Consider the following 23,579-nt stretch of genomic DNA (forward strand, 5'->3'; position numbering starts at 1 on the left):
CAAAAGATTTCTCGCAATGTTTAAAATAAATCATTTTTTATCACTACAAAACCCATAATTCTATAATGTAAGAGAGACATAAAGGTGGCAAGAGCATTCCTCAAGAAGTATCAGGCGCTGAGAACAAAAGGCACACCACGACCACAGCAAACAATACTAGAATGGACACCCATTACAGCCCATCAGAACATGCGATTTTCAGAGAATTTGTAAAAAGAAATTATTTAACAAGAGTTTCAATTAATTCTCAAAATCAAAGTAGTTCTTTCCCATGCAAGGAAACTGAATAATGGAATATAAAGAGGAAGATCAAAATTACAGACAACTAATTCTTCTGTCCCTGACAAAATCAGAAGAGGAGAAAACCACATTACAATAGTCAAATGTTTTTCCATAACCCCATAACGCTTGCTTTTGTTCCCCCCAACCAGTGTTAAGCAAGCTAAGCTGATACCTCTTCCAGTCACGTATCAGCAGGCCATGAGGGCTGAAAGTGCCCTGGTCAAGTGGTTATCACCAAGCACAAGCTACTGGGGAAACCCATGTCCAGGTTAAGAGTCATGCTGTAAGAGAGAAGCCCACATAACAGATATGTAGGAATCTATATATCAAAACATCCTGAATATTGTTCACTGTTGAAGCAGCAGCCAGGATCTCTGAAGCCAAAATATTTGCAGTAGAAGATAGCAAACGTGTTTTGCCAAGGCACATCCACGAGTCACGTCCCCTCGCAGCGAGCTCATGGCCTATCCGGGCTTCAGATGTGAACAGCAGCAAGCACAGCTCTACCTTGGTTTTGACCCCCAGCTACTATTTCAAAAACAAATTACAGGCTGATAGTGTTGTGATGGACCCAGCTTTAAAACTGTGTTTGTGAGATTTAATAAACGCTTGAGCGTTTCTTGCAGCTTTCACAAAGCAGAGCAGACACGCAGAAGAGAAAGCTGGTCCACGTGCAAAAAAGAACAAACTTCAAGGACTTGTTTGTTAAAATCCAGTCTGAGTTACTGGTAACTGGTCAATAGACCTCCTGGTACATTGTTTAAAATGTATCTACCTTCAGTAAGCCCATAGGAAAGTCACCAGGGAAGTGACCTTGCCTGATTGAGACTCAATTTTATAAATCTCATGAAATATAAACATTTAGCATAAATCTGGGCATCTAGGTATGTTTAAAGGCATTTAAGGAACTTAAAACACTCCTCCTGCTCAAAGTTTCACATATGTATTTATAAGAACAGAAAATATTACTGAAACTTCCCTGATGAACACTTAACTTAAAATCTCCTCACAGTTTGCTTTCCTCAACCCCCCCCCAAACAGACACATACAAGGGTACCGTCCACCCAAAAACCAACGGCCATGCCCCCAGCTGAAGGATCCAGCACCACAAAGGCTCTGTAGGAGCATACAGATGCCTCCTGGCCCTATGTGCCATTACTGCTCCTCCTTGGGATGTGGGGCCCGGCACCACGTGGCGAGCAGAGAGCACTCGATGGATACCACCTAGCTGGAGATTTCCCCTTTTTATTTCCTCACAGTATACCATGACAGCATCCCAGTGAAGGACTGCTGTGCCTATGGGCAGGGTATAAAGTGATCTAAGTGCAGTATGTTAATTACAGAGGATTAACACAGTTGCTGGAGGGAAAAAACCACTACCCTTGTGATACTGAAGTGTGTTTAATTAAAGTTTACTGAGGCCAAAAGGGCAATAAAGACTGTTGTAGTGTCTCTCAAGCCTATTTAATAACACCTACTGTTCCAACTGTTATCAGCCTGCTTTTTCCTAGCAGAAAAAACAGGTACAAAGTCCAGAAAACTCAGAGAAACCTCCAGCCTCCACCAGGCCCCATGCCACCCCACAGCTGCCACCATAGGGCCTGTGGACACGAACGACTTGGTCACTGCCCCAGCAGCAGTGGTTCCCAAGCTCTGCCATGTGTCATTCTGCTTCCCCATGCCCTGGCAAGTGGTGGCCCATCTCCCCAGGGTCCACGTGGCCCCAGGGGACAGATGCAGGCACTCAGGCAGTGGGCAGCAGACCCTGAGGGCAGGCGGCGTGGCAGCCATGGGCCGGAGACAGGCTGAGCGCAGGGCATGCCGCCGAGCCAGCTGCACGAAATGGAGACCGGGGCTGCTGAACAAACAGAAACAAAAGCGAAACAACAACAAATCTCAGCACAAATGTGTTTTTCATCACAGCCAGGTGGTGGCTTGCAGGCATGGAGGAAGCGTTTTAGACAGCTAAATCCAACAGAAACACGGGTTGCTCCCTGAAGCGGTAAAGGAGGCCGCAGACATTTTATCTCCTCTGCGCAGCATTGGTTCTGGCACTGGCTATAGCACAACACATTTCAGCAGGCTGTAAGCTCTTCTATGACCTAAAGAAAAATGGAAGGTGCTCACCTTCTTCATTGGGAGGAAGGATGAGGTACTGAGGGAAGATGTAGCCAAAAATGTGACTCCAGCACAGCTAAACAAGGTCATATAGCTCCTGGAAGCAGGCTCCACGAGCACGCAGCTCTCCTCCCTTCCCCTTGTTGCCACCTGGCCATGAAGAAGCCAGATTTCTTCTTCTGCGAAGGAAGTGGCTTCAGGAAAGGCCAACCTCAACTGGAACGCAAGGAACCCGGACTGAAGTAAGCACCAAGCATTGCCATCTCCAGTTACAACACTCACTTCGCTCCTCACCCTCACCATGCTTTCTGAACGTAACTGCTAAAAATTGAGCAATTTCCTAGTCATAGCAGCTGGAGGATTCTGAATGTTGTTTGCCCTGAGATGAGCACACACCTGACAGCATTAATTCACAATTTGTGCCCCAAGGGAAAGCCACACTTATCTGTACTGCATTTTTTCCTTTTGTAAAATCACGAATTGGTTCTGTTTCAATACTGCGTTAACATCTCGCTGCATCAGTCAGTTCTGTCCTCAGGTCAGCCATTTCACAGCACTGCCAAGACTGACTTCATCTTTGCTGAGTGAATCCTGAAGGGAAGCTCACAACATCACCTGTGAGGCATATAGGAGAGGGTGTACCTTGTGAGTCCTGCTGGAGTCCTGCGGCCATGAACTGCAGTAAGCCAAGCAACCGGTGTATCTGCGGGGAGTTAGACTGTTCCTGGAAACCTTCTTCTCATTGGGTTCCACTTGACTCGAGCCCTGCCTAATCCAAAACTGTTTCCCAAAACGAATGGGAGCACAGCAAGTATGAGGTGATCAGCAGATGACCTTCAGTGGTGTATTCACAATCCAAAGGAGCACACTGCAGCAGATGCCCCAGACCTCACTGCGAATCCAATCCATGATGCAACACTCGTTCAGGAACCCTAATCACAAAATCCATGCAATTATTTAAAGAAGTATTTCAATAACCCAAACAGAGGAGGCCAAAATGCATCAATGAGGCTTCCACCATCCTTAAGAAAAGAGTCTGAACGTCAGCATCAAATGCTCAACATTCAGCTGAACCAAACTTTCACAAATCACAGAGAACGTGCAGAATACTGCAAAACTTATCTCTTAGATTAGATCGTGCGGCATACGCTACATACAGTTACCTCTTGCAGCAAAACGTCTAGATGGGCTGCACAGATAAGCAGACGTGCCAAAATGATCTCTATCTCTGAAGCAAACTTCTACGCTTATGTGCAGACGAGGAACTCAGATTTCCTTCACCCGCAAGCAAAATCCAGTTGAGCTGTGGTATGTGACAGGCTCCTACAGCCAGCAGCAGGCAGGTGACTCACAGGAAGTCTGCAGCGTTTGACACCGCGCCTGGCTGCTTTCAAGCAAGAACTGCTGTTTTCACACGGCTGTCATCTCACACACAACAACATCCCACACGGGGCTAGAGCCTGGAAGGGTGATCTTACACCACCTCCAGCACCTGCCTGATTCATTTGAGACATGGCAAGTCCTTCTTGTTGCTTAACATCAGACCTAACCTCCCAAGTGGAAAGCACTGGGCTTAAAGTTCATAAAACTTTAAACAAGGCTGACTTTTGATCTAGCTCAGATCAAGCTTTAGGTTAAAGTTACTCATTTATTTTATTTAAACAAACCTGCCTGCTTTTACTCAGTTTTAAGGGACAACCAGTATCCCCATTTACCTGTTGAGGACAGGCAGTCACCAGGCATGGAAAAAGCAGGAATTCTAGACCAGAACTAGAGGTGACCCTTCATCTCCACTATCCTCAGTCCTCCAGGTAAGGGAATCCTCCCCAGTGGTGTATCCCCCTCTCCTTCCCACGATTTTCCCTCCTCCAGTTCCTCAGAACATGATCCAGGCTTCTACCACAACACGTCCAAGCTTGCAAAAGGATCTGGAGGTACACAGTGGCCATTCTGGGGTCTCCTGGCAAATCTCTGGGTGCAGGACTGGTTTTCAACACATGGAGAACCAAATGTTGACTCTAATCACAGTCTGCTGCAGTTTGGGCACAAGCACAACAGTAATCTGAACATACAGATGCACAGATCTGCCTGTGCCATATCCATTACTTGAGTCCATCTCTTTATCATCCCACTCCCCTGCGAGCACACAGATGCCTTTCCCATCCTCAGGCAATCACAGCAGCAGACCCTCAGCAAAACTGGCTGTGAATCCCCAAAACCAGGTACCCTAGTTAGTTCATCCCCTCTCATTTAGAAGGCTGTGCATCACTCCAATATGAGAGCAAAGAAGAGCCAGAAAAAAGCCTAGCAATGTCCTCTCAAACTATCTTGGGATTCTTAATTTGCATTTCAGTAGTCTTTTTTTTTCCCCTCTCCAAGAACAAGGTCAATTCAGCTAATTTCCTTCTGCTTCCACTGATATCATACAATCACAGAATGGCCTGAGTTGGAAGGGACCCCAAAGATCGCCCAGTTCCAACCCCCTGCCATAGGCAGGGACACCACCCACTAGATCAGGTTGGCCAAGACCGCATCCAGACTGGCCTTGGACGCCTCCAGGGATGGGGCATCTACAGCTTCTCTGGGCAGCCTGTGTCAGTGCCTCACCACCTTTACAGTGAAGAATTTCCTCCTAATCTCTAAATCTATTTTCTTTTAGTTTAAGACTATTCCCCTTTGTCCTATCATTATCTACCCGGGTAAAGAGTCCTTCTCCATCCTTTCTGTAAGTCCCCTCTAAGTACTGAAAGGGCACAATGAGGTCACCGCAGAGCCTTTTCGTCTGGAGGCTGAACACCCCCAGCTCTCTCAGCCTATCTTTGTAGGAGAGGTGCTCCAGCCCTTGATCATCTTTGTGGCCCTCCTCTGGACCCGCTCTAACAGCCCCACATCCTCCTTCTGCTGGATGCAGTGCTCCAGGTGGTGCCTCACCAGGGCAGAGCAGAGGGGGACAATCCTTTCCCTCCACCTGCTGGCTACTCCTCTTTTGCTGCAGCCCAGGACACAGGTGCCCTTCTGGGCTCACAGTGCATGCTGCTGGCTTGTCTCAAGCCATTTGTCCACCTGAACAGGATGTATCACAAATATATATACTCACATACTTCTGTTCTTATATTCCCCTCCTATTTTTGAATTAGGAAATAATGTATTCAGGATGCAGTAAGAAATTGATGTAGCTGAAATAAAAGCTTTTCAGAAAGCTGTCCAACATGCAGAGAGGCCACAGTTTTATGTAAGTAAGTCATGTAAGTACTTCTGCAAGTCATCTTCTCTAAATTCTTCCTCCTCCTTAAGTGTTAAACATAGAAATCACTAGTGAAACAAAAGCAATACTTTTAAGAATACTCTCTGAAGTCTGTTAAGATGATAAGCCTGCTTCAGCTTTTACATTCCTCTCGCCCTGGGTCACATATAAAGCCTAAACTGCACCCCTAAAAAAGCCTACGCCTCTGTAAGGCTTTACCTGTAGCAGATATCAAACAGTGGAGCACCCGTGCTGCAGCAATGAGAATGCTCGGGGCTAACCTCGCATGCCTTTTCTGAGGGGGCTTTAAAAGCTCCCCAACTACCCCAACACCAGCACAACAGGCAAAGCCAACACACTGTGGTGCTCTTTCCTCCACTGCTCCAAAACCTCACGTCCCTGGGGTTCTGCTTGGAGACCACGCAGTACTCACACACACGAGCTGCACAGCAACCTTCGGCGGACCAAGCTGGCTTTCCTCAGACCAATGCTGCTTCTGGATTCTCATACCTGTCCTCAGCCGGCTCGCTCACAGCAGACCACCTGAGCAAGAGGTGAGAAGACAAGCACTCATGGAGATCTCTGCAGGTTTGCAGCCAAGAGGCGACGATGTAGGTAAGAGAAAGGAAGCGGGACGGAGTTCCCCACACGCTCACCTCAAGGCGCTGGGTCACCTGAACCCTTTGACTCTGCGAGGGCTCTGCTGTTTTGAGGAGATGGAAGTACGGCGTTCAGCACAATCTAACCAAACACTTGCTCGAGCAACAAGCACAGAGGCGCTGGTGGTTTATGCTTAACGAAACCACTTCTCTGACTGCTGCTGTTTTTAAGAGAGCTATTTTTAACAGACCGAGGATGCACAACCCCTGCCAGAGCTGCTCCTGACAGCAGCCGGGAGGCCCTCCCCAAACCAGTGCAGTGCTGCTGAAGGAGCTCCCACCACACAGCTGCTTCTGCCATACATGACCTGTGTGGAACCAGCAGCTTTCCTAGCATAACTGCATCTCCAGCACTCCTCTTCTTCCTGGGAAACCTTTCCTAAGGCCCTTCACTCTCCTTTCAGCACTGGCTCTGCATGAGGGGATGCTCAAATTTCTGTGGCCTTTCCCCAGGGTGAAGCGGTGTGCAGTCACCTCCTGCCTCAGTGGGACCCTCACGTCCGTCTCCAGAGCTCCTCCTCCCCTCCATGAACCTTCCTTTTTGAAAGTCCTTCTCTTATCTGCTTTTTGTTTGTTTTTGTCAGCTTTCCTCCCATCTCTCCCAGACCCCCAGTGTGCAGTGACTGTTCTGGGCTCCTGTCCTCTGCTCACCAAGATGCTGTGAGTTTCAGAGCCCACGTACGACTCCTGTGGAAGCTTCACATCAGAAGCAATGCCTGAGCTGGTCATCTTCTGCACCAGGAGCTGGCAACAGAAGTAGCTCCAGCAACTGCACCCGCAAACCTGAACAGAAGGTGAGCAAGACACCTGCTTGCCTTGACTGGAACAGAGTACAACCCTAACCCAAGCCAAGAGCACCATCCTGCTTACATATGTACAGCTTCACAACCACTTGTCGTTAAGAGTGCAAATATACACACACACACCCCTGTAAAATCAAATATAAACACCCCCAGGTATATTTACACGTAGGTATGTGTACAAGCATTCTTTTAAACCCTGATATTGCATAGTGCTAACCAACAGCAATTACTCCAGAATAATATACACAGAAGTGAATAAGCCTGGGACTGCAGCACGGACCTCATAAACATAAGCCAGCAGAAGCCCTGAACAGGCAGAAGAAGGCTGGCACCAGGAGACCCAGAGCCACAAGCACAAATGACCAGCTCCCAATCCAGAAAGCTGCCCAAAACCGATAGCAACGGTGGAGCCACCCTAAAGGAAAACCACCCAGGTGGGCTGGCACTGTGCTTCAGAATCAAGTGTTCAGAATTAATAGAATTAATTACTCCGTTATCTTACACAATGCTTAATTACTCTGCTATCTTGCACAATACTTCACGCATCCCCTTTAGAGGAAACTATTTTAGTACCAGGTCCAAGACAGTGCTGAGTGTGCTCAACCAGCCTGGACACCCACGCTGCAGAACTGCTGCTGCTGAAGAGGCAGCACAATGAGCCTCCCGTCGTCCTTGTGCGTGGCCGTGCTCCTCCCATCTGTCACCCAGGCCCCAGGTACCAGGGGGACACGGTTCCCAAAACCTCATTTAGTAAAAGGTTTGGGTGTGACTGTCCAACAGACCAACTTCTCAGCACTTCAAAAGGAGATAAAGACTTTGTCCTACCAAGGTAGGTTAAGAGAATGAATATCTCTGGATTAAAAGCAAAAATTGTGCTTGAGAGGTCAGCTTGGCCTTAGATTTCTGCTGTCTTAAAGACTGGCATCCAACCGAGGCTAAAGTAACACTGGCTGGTGCAAACTTACACTTCACATGGGCTCACAGAGCTGCTCCGTGCTGCCACACCTTCCCAGGGAGTACGAGTCCCACTCCTGCAAGATACACAGCGCTCCGAGATCCTGTTATCTCAGCAGCAAGCCCAAGGTCACACTGTGAGTCACTTCTTTGCCTGATGAGCAGAGGATTCTCATCAAGGAACATGGGAGGAAAACAAACAAAACCCCTTGTTTCCACACACACACACAAAAATAAAAGTTTTTACATAGGCAACACTCCATGGCTGACCTGCTTGATCCTCTATTCTGTACCAAAATCCTCTCACCAGAAGCTGTTTGTGGCTCAGTTTCCTTCTTTCCCCAGGAAAACAACAGCTGCCAAGGATGTCCAGGGCGACGTGCCGTGCCTCTTCTCTCTTCCACTCACCTGTCTCCAGCAGCGCATTCCCACTCCTGCTGGTGCTGGCAGGGTCCAGTACCCCTGGGTCTCGAGGCACTACAGCAGCAGCCGCTCCCTGCCCTCAGCCCACAGGCAGGAGGTTGCTGAGCCGCTCTGCCACGGCTGGGGCTCTCCAGTTTGCAATGCTAAAGGTAATACAACACTGGGAAGTGTTCCCTGGCCAGAAGGGAAGAGAGGGGGGTGCGTTTTCCATATTAAAGATTCAGGTTTTAAGCAGCGGAGGGACGACTACCACGTTTCCAGCGGTGGAGGAAATGGGGAAGGGACAGAGGCCACCGCTGCCTGGCATTCCTGATGCCAGGAAGCTAAGGATTAAAAAAAGCAACTGTACAATGAAATCCTCTCAAACCCTCTTCACACATGAAAATGGGCCTAAGTCCAAAACCCGTACTTGCAATCACTGCTAAAAATCTCCCCTGCTGAGTTTGCTTTCCTCTGGTCTCCCATGTGCAGAAGGTGGTGTTAAACGGGGAACGTGACAAAGCAGAGGTCTGCATTCACCTTGGGGCTCCTGGCACCACCACCTTCCCAGTCAGGTTACCCAAAACCTAGCTGTGCCCAACCAAAACACTGAACTGGGCACCAAAGAGTAGCCCATTCACACACTTATTAGACTAATCTGGCCCCACACTGAAGCACAAAGCACTGGGAACATTCCATAGGCAGCACAGCTAATCATCCAGGGAGACAGCTAATGAATGCTTGCAGTGCTGTGATAAGGGACAGGATGTCAGGGAAGAGCGATGAAGAGGGCAAAAAAGTAGGGGCACCACCAGTGAAAGCATGGAAATCTCCAGGGATGTTGAGCAGAGGTTGTCTGTGAACCCATCCAGCTAATTACTCTAACCCAGTGCCACCAGCAATATCCCCAAGGGGTTTCTGGGGAAAGAAACCAAAGCGAGCCCCAGCACACATCTCATTTTAGTTTTATGCAAGTCAGAATGCAACCGCATCTCAGGCATTTATCTCTGGAGCTTAGCCAGTACGTATCAACATTTACAAGAGCTCCCCCCAGAAGCAGAACAAACAATTTTTGCTTTACAGAAAGTATAGGGGAGGTGCAAGAGGAAGAGCAGAGAGCCCTCCCAGTTCTCTTCACACCCCTCTCAACTTCGCATGCAACTCAAGACAGCCCCTCCACAGACAGCAATGCTTTCATATATACGTGCCTTTACCATGCTGACAGCAGCCATGCTCTTGCTGCCAGGCCTGCAAAAGCAAAAAGAGGCACAGGGAAGGGAAGAGAGGCACGGCTGTTACCTTCATCTCCAGGTTCCTTCACTGTCCACAGCAGCTTTTGCAAAACCCTTCCAGTCACAGCGGGGTGGCCAGGTGAGGTCCAGGCGAGCTGCTGCCACATCCAAGCTGTGCATGCAGTTCTTCATGCCCACATCTCACCTCGAGTTGAGTTTTCTGGCCTAGGAAAGAAATGAAGGATGCAATGTGAGACAGCCGTATCGGTCATACAGACTGCTGGCCCTGGGACCACAGTGGGCAGCCAGGACACACACGGCACACCTGCAGCAACAAGCGACCACGCGGAGCCTTGGCCAGAAATACAAAAAAGCCTTTTCAGAGTTCATTTCTCTAACCTCTCCCCTATTTCTACAAGAAACTAGGAGTAACTACAACACGTGTCCTAAAATCCTCTTAAATAAGATATTCATCACAAGACTGCTTAGCAAGTCGGTGCACACAACCCGCACAAAAAGCACCGCCTCCCATAATTACCCTGCCCCAGGCAAGTTTCCAGCCTGTGTGCATGGCCCAGCACGGGTCTGCCCCACACGTCCTGCAGCTCTGCTCCCTGCTGTCGGGAACCCAAGTACCCACAGGTTACAGAGATCCTGACACGCTGATATCCTGCACCACAGCCACCTCTAACCCCAAGGACCCCAGGCCCGCGGCACCCAGCCCTGCCAGGAGCAGAAAGCTCAGCAGAGGGGGCTGCAAGAGGCAGCGTGGTGCTGCACGTCCTTGCAAGCAGGCCAGAGGGCTGAGGGCGATGTTTGGTGCTAGGCAGCCAGCGCCCAGCTCTCCCCAGGGCTGGCGAGGGCTGAGGCTGCATGAGAAATAACGAAACCAAAGAGATCTTTGAGGGTTATGTCAGGCCAGGGGAAGGCAGGAAGGGAAGGCAGGAAGAACGGGCTGCTAAACTTGAAAGCAAAGTTTTGTGCTTCTTCTGGCAACCGGCAGTGCTTTTGGGTGGCTGCATGTGCATGCCAGGCTAGGAAGCCCCAGCAGCAGCCACAGCAGTCACTAGGATCGCTGGTCCACGTGCTACTTCACACCAGGCAGTAAGCACACCAGGCTCTGTCCCACAAGCTGTAGGCATGAGAGGGATCTGGCCACCTCGCCTTCTGATCGTGGCCTGGTATGGCCATCCCCGTGGCAATATAGGGACTGCAAGGAAATGGCCTCAGGTTGCACCAGGGAGGTTAAGATTGGGTATCAGGAAGAATTTTGTCATGGAGAGGGTGGTCGTGCGTTGGAAGGGGCTGCCCAGGGAGTCCGCCCAGTCTGCCACCACAGGGAAAACGAAAAGGCGTAATTAATCTGGAGAGCATCCAGGGGGGTCAGAGCCCTCTCCACCTTCTTTGACACCTCTCATGAAAAAGGTTGCAGATTCGCTCAACCGCCCAGGCTAAGCTTAACAGAACAGGTAACATCAGCAAACCTCCTGCTCCTCCGCCCCAGCAGCCAGCGAGGTGAGCAGCTTCACATACCAGCTCTCTCTACGCTGCTTTGTTGCATTACAAAGTACAAGAAGAACAATATAAAGCTGGGTCAGGAGGCTACCCTCTCTCCACTCCAGCTGTAAAAATTGATGTGCAGCAACGAAGCGGTCAGCCTCACAGCCTGAGCCTGGTACACACAGCAGAGAAGCCTCAGCCCAATTCATCAGGGCTGTGCTTTCCCCCTCTGAGCAGCACGCTTCTTTCCCACCGTGCTGCCAGGACCAACCCGTCTGCAGAGCAGGGTCACCAGCACACCACCAGGAAACAGTGCAGACCACACTCTTATCACACGAGTCGCAGGCAGAAGAAAACAGGCCAGCTACATTTTTATTTTTATTTTAAATAGAGCAAATTGTGTCCCAGCCAGATGTCAATTCTCTAATAAGGCTGCAGTATTTTGCTGGGCAGAAAGCAGAAGACAGTGGTCCCCCGACCCAGGCACACAGGGCTTCTGCAAATAGGATGGAGATAGGACATCACCCCTTGGTCCTGCATTTTGTTTTTACAATGCTGCCAGAATGTGTGGGTGGGGGAAAGGGAGTTTTACCAAGTTTTACCCCCCAAATGTGCGCGTGCCTATCTACAGATCAAGTATTAGCACCGCAAGAAATACCAGCAGTTATCTGATGGGAAGTCACCTTTGCAAATGCCAAGGTTAAGCAAGAACTTCATATTAACCCCCCCACAACAGTGTAGAAAAAAAATCCCATCCTTAAGAGGAAAAAACCAAAAACAAACCACAACAAAAACAAAAGCCAAAGGAGCCCCCAACCCAAACAAGGTTAAAAAAAATAAGAAAAAGGAAGCGATAGCAGTAAAGAAATTTATCATTAATTCTTCTTCCCTTCTTTTCACAGGTGAGAAATTATTTCTCCTCCCCAGCTGCAACACGAACAAGTGCCCGCTGGCTGCTTTGGCAGAGGAAAGCACTCTGCTGCGTTCTGGTAAAAGAAATCATGTTTGTTTATTGCTTAATTGGTACTGCTGATTCATCCCCAAATTACAATCCTTGCCACCACAACTCTTCTAAAACATAATAATCAAACCCCTGCCTGCTGGGTTAATTACGGTTAAAAAGAGAACCATTAAGCCATTACCAGGAAAGCAGCGGCTCCCTCCCGCCGGCAGCCACGCGGTGCAGGCGTGGACGCTCACCCGGCCCGGCCTCGTGGCCTTGGCTCCTGCTTACACCCCGACCCGCAGGCTGAGCCACGGAGGCACCGTGTGTGAAGCTCAGCACCGTCCAGCCGTGCTCTTGCCTGGACACAAGGCTGGCACCACAGCCAACAGAGCCCCAGGCGAGCTCCAAGCTCACGGCCCTCTGAGAGCTGCTTGTGGCTCCCGCAGGGCGCGGAGCCCCGGCAACTCGCAGGGCCAGCAGGGCAGAGAAGCTGCCTCAACGTTACAGTGAGGTACGGGGAAACCAAGCAACCTGCCCCAAACCAGAGAAAGCGGCGGGGGCGGACTCCAAGACCAGCAGCCTTGTTTTGGACCCTTTCTAAGGGTCTGAATACTCCAAATACACGTTTCTTTGGTAATGCTCAGAATACGCACAGCTACAGCTGTCAACCAACCATCTGGCAGTGACAGAAGAGCACCCTCAGCGTGTTTGCAGGTGACACCAAGCCGAGTGGTGCCGTTGATCCTACATTAGGAAGGGATGCCATCCAGAGGGACCTGGACAAGCACCAAGCTGAGCAGCAGCCTTGGAACCATGCAGTCAGAAACTGCAGCACAGATGCAAGTTGCATTAGGGCTGTGTAACTTAAACACTATCCTGCCTTCTGAGCTTGGCTTTACAACCCTTTCCTTGTCCTTTTTCTTGTCCCTTTTCTTCTCAGCCCGGGCTGCCTGCTTAACAACTCCAAAAGGACAAAATTACGCTTGACAAAACCCCTGTTACTACAAGGTACGCTGTCAGGTTTTTATTTATTTTTTTACATGGCTGATGCTACTAGAGTACTACCTGTGCTATGAAATGGAACCTTCTTACAAATAAATTATAATACAAAATGAAGCCAAAGACATGGCCATAGGCTTGACTACCGGAGCTCCAACGCCACAGCCTGCAGTGTCTGAAGGGAGGTACCTTTGCTTGGGTTTGACACCTTCAGCTGCAGCAGCCCTTGTTCACCTTCAATTGCTTCATGAACGCTACAGGGGAAAGACTTCACACACTGACCACTGCTGGAAACAGAGAAGCAGAAGCCAGCAACTTGCAGGGAAACTACAGAAAATCAAGTTACTGATTACTGCCTTGGCCATACGCCAAGGGAAACACATGCCTTTGGAGGAGCATTGCCAGGATAGAGGAGAGAAGAAATCTCCCGCTCTTGCCACCACCTTCCCAGTGACAGAACTGGAAACCTGCCTGCCACGAGGCAGGCTTGGGCACCACTTTCTGCTCTCCACGCTTCCCTCAGACAGGACACAAGGCAGCAGCAGGAAGGCAGCCAGCCCACACCACATCCTCCAGCGCAACCGTGGCCCAAGCAGGAGCTGCAGCGTGGCCAGGAAGAAAGGCAATCCACGCAAACCAGAGCTGAGGGGGTTCTGGCACCCAGAAGCAGTCTCCTCCAGGTATGACCCCAGCCGCATCCCTTTTCCGTGCCTGCCAGCTCTCCAAGAGCCCCTCGCTGTTTTCCCCAGACAAGGCGCTGCAAACAAGCAGCATATTGCAGCTTCCAGCCTGTCTGAACTCCACTTCCTTCGTCCTCCTCCCAAAACTGGTGCAGAAAGCCACAAGAAATTGGTAGAAGCTATGAAGAAAGAAGTGAGACTTTTATCAGCTCAGCTGCCCATCAGACAAGGTGCTGGAGAGGATGAGCGCTGCCCAAAAATGGCTCTGGCACATCAGCAGCTTAAGACCCAGTGTAAAACTCTGCTGAGGACAGGTATGAGCCCTGAGGCCGTGCTGTGAGCAGGAAGAGCTGTGCTACAGCCCCGGCTCTCCAGCTGGCACTGCCGCAACAGGGATGTGACAACCCCACCACAGCACCTACCTGCTGCACTGCACGTGTGGCAGGGCATGGCACGCAGAGCGCTGAAACCTTGGCCTTTCCGCAACACCTCAAAGCAAGTTAGGCTTTGGAGTCTTGTCTACATGGAGACAGATGGGAAGAGTTAAGCCAAATTAATGGCAGGCAGGAATTTTAAAAGTATGAGTTAATATGCATTAATGACCCTGGTGAGACCTCTCATTTCTAGCTCAGGTAAGCGTGGGTTTCATTCATTTTCATTCAATTCCAGCATGGACTAAACAAAATATAATTAAAGAGTGTCCAAGCAGAAACTTAACACCATTTCTGACATCAAATTTTACAGCTAATCCTTAATTGTTTTGATTTTTTTTCCCTACCTAGATGGCAAGTACGTGATTATCTATCCATCTAATTAAACAATCCATAAATATCTAATGAAATATGTATCTGATTACGCTCCCGTAATAACTAGGGGAACTTCTCAACCCTAAAGCACGCATTTCATTGCAACACACCAGTGCTGTCCGTCTGAAGAAGACTGGTGCTTTGCAAAGCCGTCTGCCCAGAGATGACGACAAAGTGCAGAGCTGAACTCACCTCTGAAATCCCAGTCGAGAACTCTTTCCCTGGGGTTCAGCCAAAACCAGAGGCTGCTGAACCACAGACAGACTGGTTACACACGTGAACCTTGAACAAGAAACTTGCCCACGGTTTCCTGGGGAACACTTCTGTGGGATTTCTCCCTGGTTTTATCCTGAGAGATCAAAACCGCATCAGGAGCAGAGTTGCAGGGTTGCCATACCACCCTCACCTGCCCAGAGCAAACGCAGAACGCTAACAGGTTTCCAAAACGGAGAAAGGGAAGGCAGAAAGGGGCTTTGCCACACTTGAAAGTGAACTTGATTTTTACCTCAGGTACAGATGTGAAGGAATTCCCACAGATTTTCAAGAACACGCTCCTAACCACAACTCAGATTGATGAGCCACATCCACAGTGCCTAAAATGTTCCCAACCAACACCCACGCTGGGTTACAGAAGAATGAAATGAAAGACAGCAAGTAGCGACTGCTGTGAAAAGTAGCAGATAAATCTAAAGACAATGAGATTCCTTCCATGCACCTCTCCCACCTCTCTTCCCTCTCTTCACTCGTGGCACTTTCTGAAGTCCACACCTTGCAGCAGGCTCAGCACAGATGACCACGCACACGACACGGATGTCCACGCACACAGGGCCACTACTCAAAGCAAAGCCTTGGGCATGTTTTCAGACTCCTCAGTCCACAGGTGAACTGAGGAGTTTGGCCAGACGTCAGGAAGGCTATTCTTTAAAAATATGTAAAATTTAATTTGAAGAGCCAGAAAATTCCAGTGATCTCAGTCCCCAATCTATATTATGAGCAGATAGTCTGGCTAACTCATCATGCAAGCCATTCTTCAATTGAAGTGTTCTTCCAGTAATGCTCTTTCTGCTTTTCTAGCTTGGCACTCTCACATCTCTCCAAACCACCCCTTCCCGATTACATTTATATCAGTGATTCAGTTATATCAATGACGGGAGCTTGGCCTGCAGGAATTCCACTGCCTCCAACAACAAAACACATCCTTGGGACTATTCCTATATCTCTGCTCCTCATTCCTTCAAGCCCAACACCATCTCTGTTCCACTTACCCTCAAGCCTGGCCTCTTCTGGTTTTTGTTTTCCTTTCCATCTTAAATCCACTTAACCACTCCTTCCTACAGCGTGTTTTTCTTTGTTTTATTTCTCCCCAAAAGCAGCTCCACTCTCCGACACTTCTCTCCACACAGCAGGAACCCCCCCAAGGAAGGACACCCTCTGGTACCATCCTCACCCTGCCTTCCCTTCCTCCTCTCTGCCACCAGACCCGAGTGCCTTTCCAGTACCCACCACTGCCATGTTTTCTCCTTCATTACACTCTGGAGCATATTTCCTTTTTTGCTTATTTCCAGGAGTCCGTGCTTTCCTGGTCCTTATCACAAGCACTCCTCCCAGAGCGCTGCTGACCACCTTCCGCCCCAAAGGGTGCCAAGAGCCTGGCACCAGAAAGAAGGAAAAGTTCTCTCTTCCTCCACTGTTGCACTATTCCCAGCAAATCTGCCCACCTCCAACAGATTGCTGCCTTTGTACTGGTTAATACCAGACCCACCTCTCCACCTCCTCACACACCTGCAGACATCACCTCAGTGATGCTGAGAAGTTAGCAGCCTCCAGCTACTACGTGAACATACCAGCAAAACTCCTCAAAAGTGGAAAAGCTCCCTTTGAAAGAGCCAAAGAGTAATGATACGCAGTGCTGGGTCATAAAATCCTGCAGAATCAAAAAAGGGTTTTAATTTGACCTGTATTCTTTTTCTGCACCTTGACTTTCTCCTCTGGATTCTGCCCAGATTGCGGAATTTTACCTGGGGCCACATAAACATAAATCATATTTCAACCAAAATCACCCAAACAAATCAGCACAGAGCTGGCAGAGAACAAGGTTTTGGTTTCCGCTGATGAATCTCACTTAGGAAGCACCCAGCACCCTGACAATTCTTTATACCGAATCTCTGCTGAGGAAACAAACACCGGGTTGTGTATTAATGTTAATTATATAGGCTTACATTAAAATGAAAACAATAAAATATAGTTTGATTGTAACATCTATGATCTCATACATTCAAATCTCCAATTTTCTTAAGACCCCTAGCAAGCACAAAGGGTTTCAGGATTCCAGATGGGTCATGAAGATAGGAAACAAAGTCAAGGAAACAGAAAATCCTTGTGATTTGTGTTTAAAATTCTTATTTATTTAAATTTTACTACACAGTTGTTTTTAGGATGCTCAGTGCGTGAGCTACTCTGTTCAGAAGGCACGTGGTGGTCTGCATGACCTTTCTGCCAGCAGCACTTCCTGAACGCTCAGTCCTACAAATGAATCTAGAAAAACACAAAACCTTTCCACCCTTGCTTTGCAAGTTAAATGTTATTTCAAGATAAAAACAGCTCCTTGAGATTTGTGCTCTGCAGGGGACAACTATGACCACGGATCACTTTTAGCCTCTGGGAGAACCGTTTCAGTAAGCAGCTACCTTTGCTGCAAGACTGCCATGACAAGTCCTATTGTCTCTCCATCTCACTTACACCACTGGCACACTTCCTACGGACTGTGACCTCCATTAATGCACACAGGGCACTTGCAGGAACCGTGGCAAACCGATTTCAATCCCTGTGATTTTCTAATCAGCGAATGCTGTAGTGGTACGAGAGACGGGCCGTGAGGCATACTTCTACCTTTCCGCAAAGTTTTACAGTTATAAATGCAAACTGCTTCACTCCCCAGAGGAGGAAGGGTTGCACCAGTTACACCAGGAGTGCTATCTTGCTCTCAGCTTCTCTCAGAGTCAGGGATCTCAGCCACAAGGCAGGGCTCCAGCACCAGCATGGTAAGGGCTGTGAAATGCAGATCTGTGTGCACGGTGCATGTGACAGGCCTGGCTCCAGCTCCATGCTTCATTCCAACAGCTTCGTAATTCTGCTGATCTCTGTGCCCCAGGTGAGCGACCACGTACAGCACAACACCCACCCCCTCCCCTGCTCCTGCTGACAGCCCTCTCTACCAACCTAGGCAGGAGGGAGCAGGCACCAGCAAAGGACCTTGTAGATGCTAGACGTATTAACACTCAACGTGTACTTAGAAGTTGCGCCGTGCATTTGAGTGAAGTTCCTAAATATTTCCAGGTGCCTTGGGAAAGGGACGGCGATAATCAGAACCAGCAGCACGCCTGGGCTAGCTGGCTGGGGGTCGCTGGCTTGCTCCAGCAGCACCGGAGCACACACCAGGCAGCAGAAGGAAGGCAGCTCCGCTCCGTTCATTTTCGGAAGCTGCCAGTTCCCAGAGGAAACACACATCAAGAGCGCACAGACATTTTAGCTCAGCCTGGCAGAGCTCTCTTCTCCTGCATTCACAGAGGTGCTGTTCCAGGTATCCAGGGCACAAGGGTAAAAAGGGAAAAAGTGGAGGCCTCCCTGCCCTACAGCACCCCATTGGTACAAGGGGTGATATCCTGTGCAGTGTTTCTATTCTAAATTAAGCTATCACAAGCAGACTTGTTTTTACGAAGACAGAGGAATAAGCAAGATGCTGCACTGCAGCTGTCTCTGCAACCTTTGTTTGAGAACAGAGGTTATGGTATCTTGTGAGGAACAGATCATGAGCAAATATTTAAGATCATCTGACATCTTTCTGGCAGAGCTGCAACTCTCAAGTCTCTGAAGACACCCAACACAAGGCAGAAACTCAGCAGGCAGCTTCCAGAGGCTGCCAAGGGACCAACAAACCCAAGTGAAGCAAACGCACTACTCGGGACCTGCGGAGACAAAAACCTAGCAGACAGCACACAGTGGGGACAGCACACAGCCACAGCGGGGACAGACTTCACAGAGATGCTGTCACTCTGCCCTGTTTCTTCCCCAAATGAGCTCCTAGGAGCTCTCAGGACCAGCTTAGATTGAATACCCCAGACCTGCAGATGAAAACACCAGCATATACACACCCCGCTTCAAAGGTCCTTCACCAGAGCTGGCACCCACGACCACACCAAAAGGCACACATGCGGGCTGCTGGCACGTGGTGGGAAGCACACACACACCTCTCCTCACTTCCAGCTGTCCTGCAAACTACGGGCTCTGTCTTGCAGAGCTGAAATCATGACAGATACGAACAGGCTTAAGTGCTGCCTTAAAGCACTAACCAGCGCAGCACCATTGCTCAACGTGGTGTTTAACAAACACAAACAGATGTGCCCACACAACCGGAGATGTCCACAACAGGGTACACAAAAAAAAAAAAAAAAAAAAGAAAGAAGAAAAAGTTTACACCAGTGTTTTCCCTTACCCAGGGAGGGAGCCAACACTGCCAGACCCCACACTGCTCGGAGCCGGGAACAGCCCTGCTCTGTTGCAAAGCTGAACACTGACCCCAAAGACTCTCTTTGCTCTGCGTGCCATCAGCTACAGTGTGTCATCCTGCTCCTCACCTTCCCAAGCTGTAGCAGAAAGCAAGCTCACATCAGCTTTGTCTGTTTTCACTGCCACCACCTCAGTGAGAACTGCACCGGTGTCCTTTGGCTGATGGGCAAGCCAGCTGCTTCACAGACCCCCCTCCAGCCCCTCCTCGTACCTGCTCACCTCCTTACTGCCCGCATCACGGCAGCGATGAGATGTGCAGGGGCACAGCGAGCCTCCGGGGTGGTTTCAGGAAGGACGCTTTGGGTTCACATGTCACTAGGGGTTGAACTGCCACGTGTGTTTTAAAAAAGGCAACAAGCCTGGGTTTTATCTATAAGCAGATACCCGAAGTACGGAAGTTTTCCCAAGTTTTTTAATTACACAAGTAATTAAATCATCTGATAACAAGGAGTTTTGCTGGCCAGGTATCTAGGAGCTCTTTACAGCGAAAACACCTCCTTTCATATTCAAGTTTTTTAATCAGCACAGTTACAACTGAAAGAGCTTTCAGAGGAACTACCATGGCTCGCACGTCACAGACAAGTTCCCAGCCAAGCAGCACCAGCTTCAAGCACGGCTGAAGCGATAAGGGATTTCAGCAGACTTGCTCGTAACCTCGGTGAAAACGTTCCCAGCACACACAGACATCTCACAGCTCGGCAGCACGCGGGCCACCTCACGTTCAGAGATGGAGCCCGGCCTCCCTGAAGCAGCTATGCCAAAAGCTGTATGTAGGTCAGCAACCTAAGAAGGGCTGTGGTTGGGATGAAGTATCAGACTGATTCATAATGCTCTTTGATTGCTAAATCCTTTACAGAATTGGGTTTTACATTACTCCAGCAAAGACAAGGGCTACAGTAAAGGCCAGTATGTTTCATAAAACATCATCAAAATAATACTGTCAGATCTTTTATTGCCATCTTTATAAATGCTGAGTTGAGAACAGGAAAATGATGTTTTGCCCTAGGGCTGCAAGGGCTGCTTTGACCTTCCCATGAACATGACAGAGGACTGCGGCCCTACTGCACCATTCCTGCCCCTCCAAAAGCTGCCGGTGCAATGGCTCAAGTGGGTCAGGAGAAGCAGAGGGAGGTGACAGACCTTGAGTTCAAACATCGTCCTCAGTGCCAGCCAGCTGGGCCAGCCTCAGAGCCCCAGGTAGGACAACCCGAGGTGGATTTTGGCTAGCACCAATTACCATCCTCCACTCCCTCCAGCCTGGAGCAGCGTGGAAGCCAGGAGGGACTTGTGCTTCACTACCAGCTGTGTGCTCGCTGCCTGCAAGGGCGCTGTCACCTGTGCACTGCCTTTGGGAAAGCTCTGCCCTTCAGCAGGCCACCTATCCTCTCGCACAGACAGGGAAATAAGCCTCTGAGCACGCAGTAATCCCGTTTCTGCAATCAAGTTCCTCTTGAACCACAGCCACAAGATCAGACTTAAAGATATGAAACATCACTGGCTGCATCCACTTTGCCATTAATTAAAGTACCCTCGGCCATCTCATTGTGGGACTTTTAATTTCCTCCCATGCATTTCCAGCTCCTGCAAGAGGGAACTCTGTCAGCAACCGTTACAAATTACGATTCAAGTACTTGCCTGCTTTGTCCCAGAAAAATTAGGTCTTGGCCAATGACGATGCACCTCCACGTCCACAGCTTGGTTTCAACCAAGTATCAGCTACTTCCAAACAACCAGCAGTTAGCCGAGCAAGCAGCCCTGTTATCAAAGCCTTGCAAACACATGCTTGCTTGCACAGGATACGGTGGAGGAGACACTCATGTATTCCTCTCGCTTTCTGAATCATGACACATAACCTTATGCTTGCTGTCAGCAAGGCAGGCATACTGCTGGTCCCAGCTGGTGGTTCACTGCCCAGCTCTCTGAAGCAGGCTTTTCAGCCCAGCCACCGCTTTTGCAGAGAGGTGCAGGCACAGCACAGCACAGCACGCCCGCAGAGCCTGAACCACTGCCACTGCTTACCACAAACAAGGCCATGGCACAGCACTTTGTCCACCTACAGGAAGCATCCACAAAATGACCAAAAAGGAGCGAGAGCACAGCGTGGGGCAGCTGCAGCCCGTGGTGCCATCCCGTCCCTGGCACCCAGGCCCCCTGGCTCTCCTGAGCACACGCAGCTCTGCTCACTGCTCCCCGCACCACGGCCACTTCTGGCAGCAGCAAACAGCCCCAGGAGCCAAGCCAGGCGGTGACACACGCTCCATCCTGCTGGACCCTGTGCCCGTGGTGCCTCCAACGTGGCGGAGAGGAGCCGCGCTGCCTGCAGGAGGGGAGCGCCGGGTCCCCACGAGCTCCTGCAGCCCTTGCAGAAATGAAGGGGGAAAGTTGGCCTCATGCTGCACTCCTGGCCCGAGTCCCAGGGGCCTTCTGGGGAAGGGTTTTGCCAGGAATACTCTTCTTCCTAGGGCACGTCCTGCATTGCTCACCTCTACACAAGCCCCACCATTACCCCGAGCTTTGCTGAAACCTTCGCCGATGCCGTGACCCGGGCAGGAGGGCTGCACACTCCAAACCTGCCCTTCCCCGGGCGCCAGGTGAGGAGGCTGGCTCTGTGAGATACAGATACACGCTGCTACAGCCAGCAGCTCCTGCAGCAAACCCCAGGGCTGCACCCTTCACACCAGCACCCCGGGCGGCCGCTGTCCTCCCCTGTGCGGAGACCGGGAGCGCATCGCGGTGCTCCCCGGCGTTCAGGCAGCGCAGCTCGGCAGCGGTAACCCGCCGACAGCCCTGCAGGGGGGTTTGGCTCCCGCTAGGCCAGCGAGAGCCCGAGGCAGCGCCCCGCCAGCCGCGCTCCCTGCTGGCAGCGGGACCCGCACAGCCCGCGCCCCGCCGCCCTCCCGGCACCATCCCCGCGGGGCTCGCTGCTCGCACACCGCCAGGGCAGCAGCCCCCAGCCCCCAGCCCCTCTCCTGCCACGCTGCGCAGCCCCCAGCCCCCGGCCGTACTCACGGGCTGCGCCCCGCCGCCGGGGGACACCGCGGGGGCTCCGCCGCCGGCCTCCGGGCGCTCCGGCAGCACCGCCGCGGGGGCGGCACTCCTCGGCGGCACCCGGGGAAGGGGGCGGCCGGCCCGGGCCGAGCCGAGCCGAGCCGAGCCCCTCCTTCCTCTCCTCTCCTCTCCTCCCCTTCTCCCTTCCCACCTGCGCCGCCGCCGCCCGCCTTTGTTGCCGCCGCGGCCGGGGCCGGGCGGTGCTGCCGGGACCCCCGGGGCCCCCCCGCTCCGTGCCCGTCCCGCTCCGGGGATGCTCCGCAGGCTCCGTGGCCCTCCTGGGGCCGCACGGGGATGCAGGCAGGGCCCCGGCTGCATGGCCCCACCGCCCCACAACGCTCCTCTTTGGCGCACAAGCCCCGGAGCTTTGGGGTGTTATATATGGAGTGGTAATGCCTGTCGAGAGAATGGTTGATATTAATAAAGAAGGGGGAGATTTGGGAGTGTGGCCATGGGGGTTGGAAAGCCCCGTGGTTGAGATAACATTAGACTCTTAAGGATGAGGCCATCAGGAGTATAAAAGAGTTTAGAGGGAACAAAGAAGGGTGACTCAGGAGACTCCATGCAGTCTCCGGTTTCTTGTTCCCCAGCCGTTAAGGCGAGGATGTTTCTGGGTGTTTGCTGTTGTTGTTCCATTCAAAGTTGTTTGCCCAATGAAAAGTTGTTTTGAAAAGAACTGCTGTGGGGAGAAGGGTGCAAGAGGGGAGCCTGCCCTCAGGGATTAAAAAAAAAAAAAAAAAGGAAGGCAACACGATAAAGTTATGTTATCAATAAAGAAGCAGGAAAAAGGAGTGAAGAGGAACAGGCTGGCAGAACGGAGACCAGGACAGGAACAGGCACATTGATCGCCTCATGGAGATCGGTTCGGCCAGACTCAGTGAACTGCTCAGAGAAGCTCGTACTGAAAGTCGCTGGAAATGGGCACACCGGAGCTGGAGAGAAGCTCAAGCTGAGAGAAGCGGAGCCGCACACACAGCTGGCCATCGCTGGTCAGCAGCTGCGCATTGTGGGGAATCATACGTCCTTAGAAACAAAGACTGTCCTGGTAACCTTACAGCTTATTCTCCTTATTAACAATCGGACAGTTTATGAGCCTGAAATATGGGACCAAACTGAGGTCAAGGTGTGGGACTCTGCAACTAAAGACGACAAGGTTGCAGTGGGATTGCTCGGCACCTGGCGAGCAGTCTCTGAGGCCTTACAGAGCCGTGTGGGACCACAGTCAGACATGTGTGGCTTGCCAGACAGTGAGGGAGCTGCGGGCTCCTTTACTGATCCGACTGCTACGCCATGGGCCCCTCTGCTGCTACAGCTATCGAAGGCTTTTGCTGTTCCGCCCC

At 50.7% G+C, this 23,579-nt stretch overlaps 1 protein-coding gene across 9 annotated transcripts in view; it reads right to left on the reverse strand.

Annotated features, from left to right (window-relative positions):
* Positions 1–22,357, reverse strand: part of ST6GAL1 (ST6 beta-galactoside alpha-2,6-sialyltransferase 1) — a 42,073-nt gene extending 19,716 nt beyond the window's left edge. For 3 of the 9 annotated variants that reach the window (XM_084529815.1, XM_084529822.1, XM_084529817.1), the window contains exons 1-2: positions 22,201–22,357; positions 9,762–9,919 (exon numbers count right to left, since the gene is read on the reverse strand). The gene's annotated coding sequence lies outside the window, so the exon portion shown is untranslated. Of the gene's footprint in view, positions 1–2,409; positions 2,573–6,077; positions 6,188–6,300; positions 6,456–9,761; positions 9,920–14,241; positions 14,339–19,402; positions 19,713–22,200 lie in introns of those variants that run through there. The other 6 variants (XM_084529818.1, XM_084529824.1, XM_084529816.1 and 3 more) reach the window with 6 other exon arrangements.
* Between the last annotated feature and the right edge of the window lie 1,222 nt (positions 22,358–23,579).

This window comes from Aythya ferina (genome assembly GCF_964211825.1).
Source record: "Aythya ferina genome assembly, chromosome: 9".
In the NCBI taxonomy this organism is placed as follows: domain Eukaryota; kingdom Metazoa; phylum Chordata; class Aves; order Anseriformes; family Anatidae; genus Aythya; species Aythya ferina.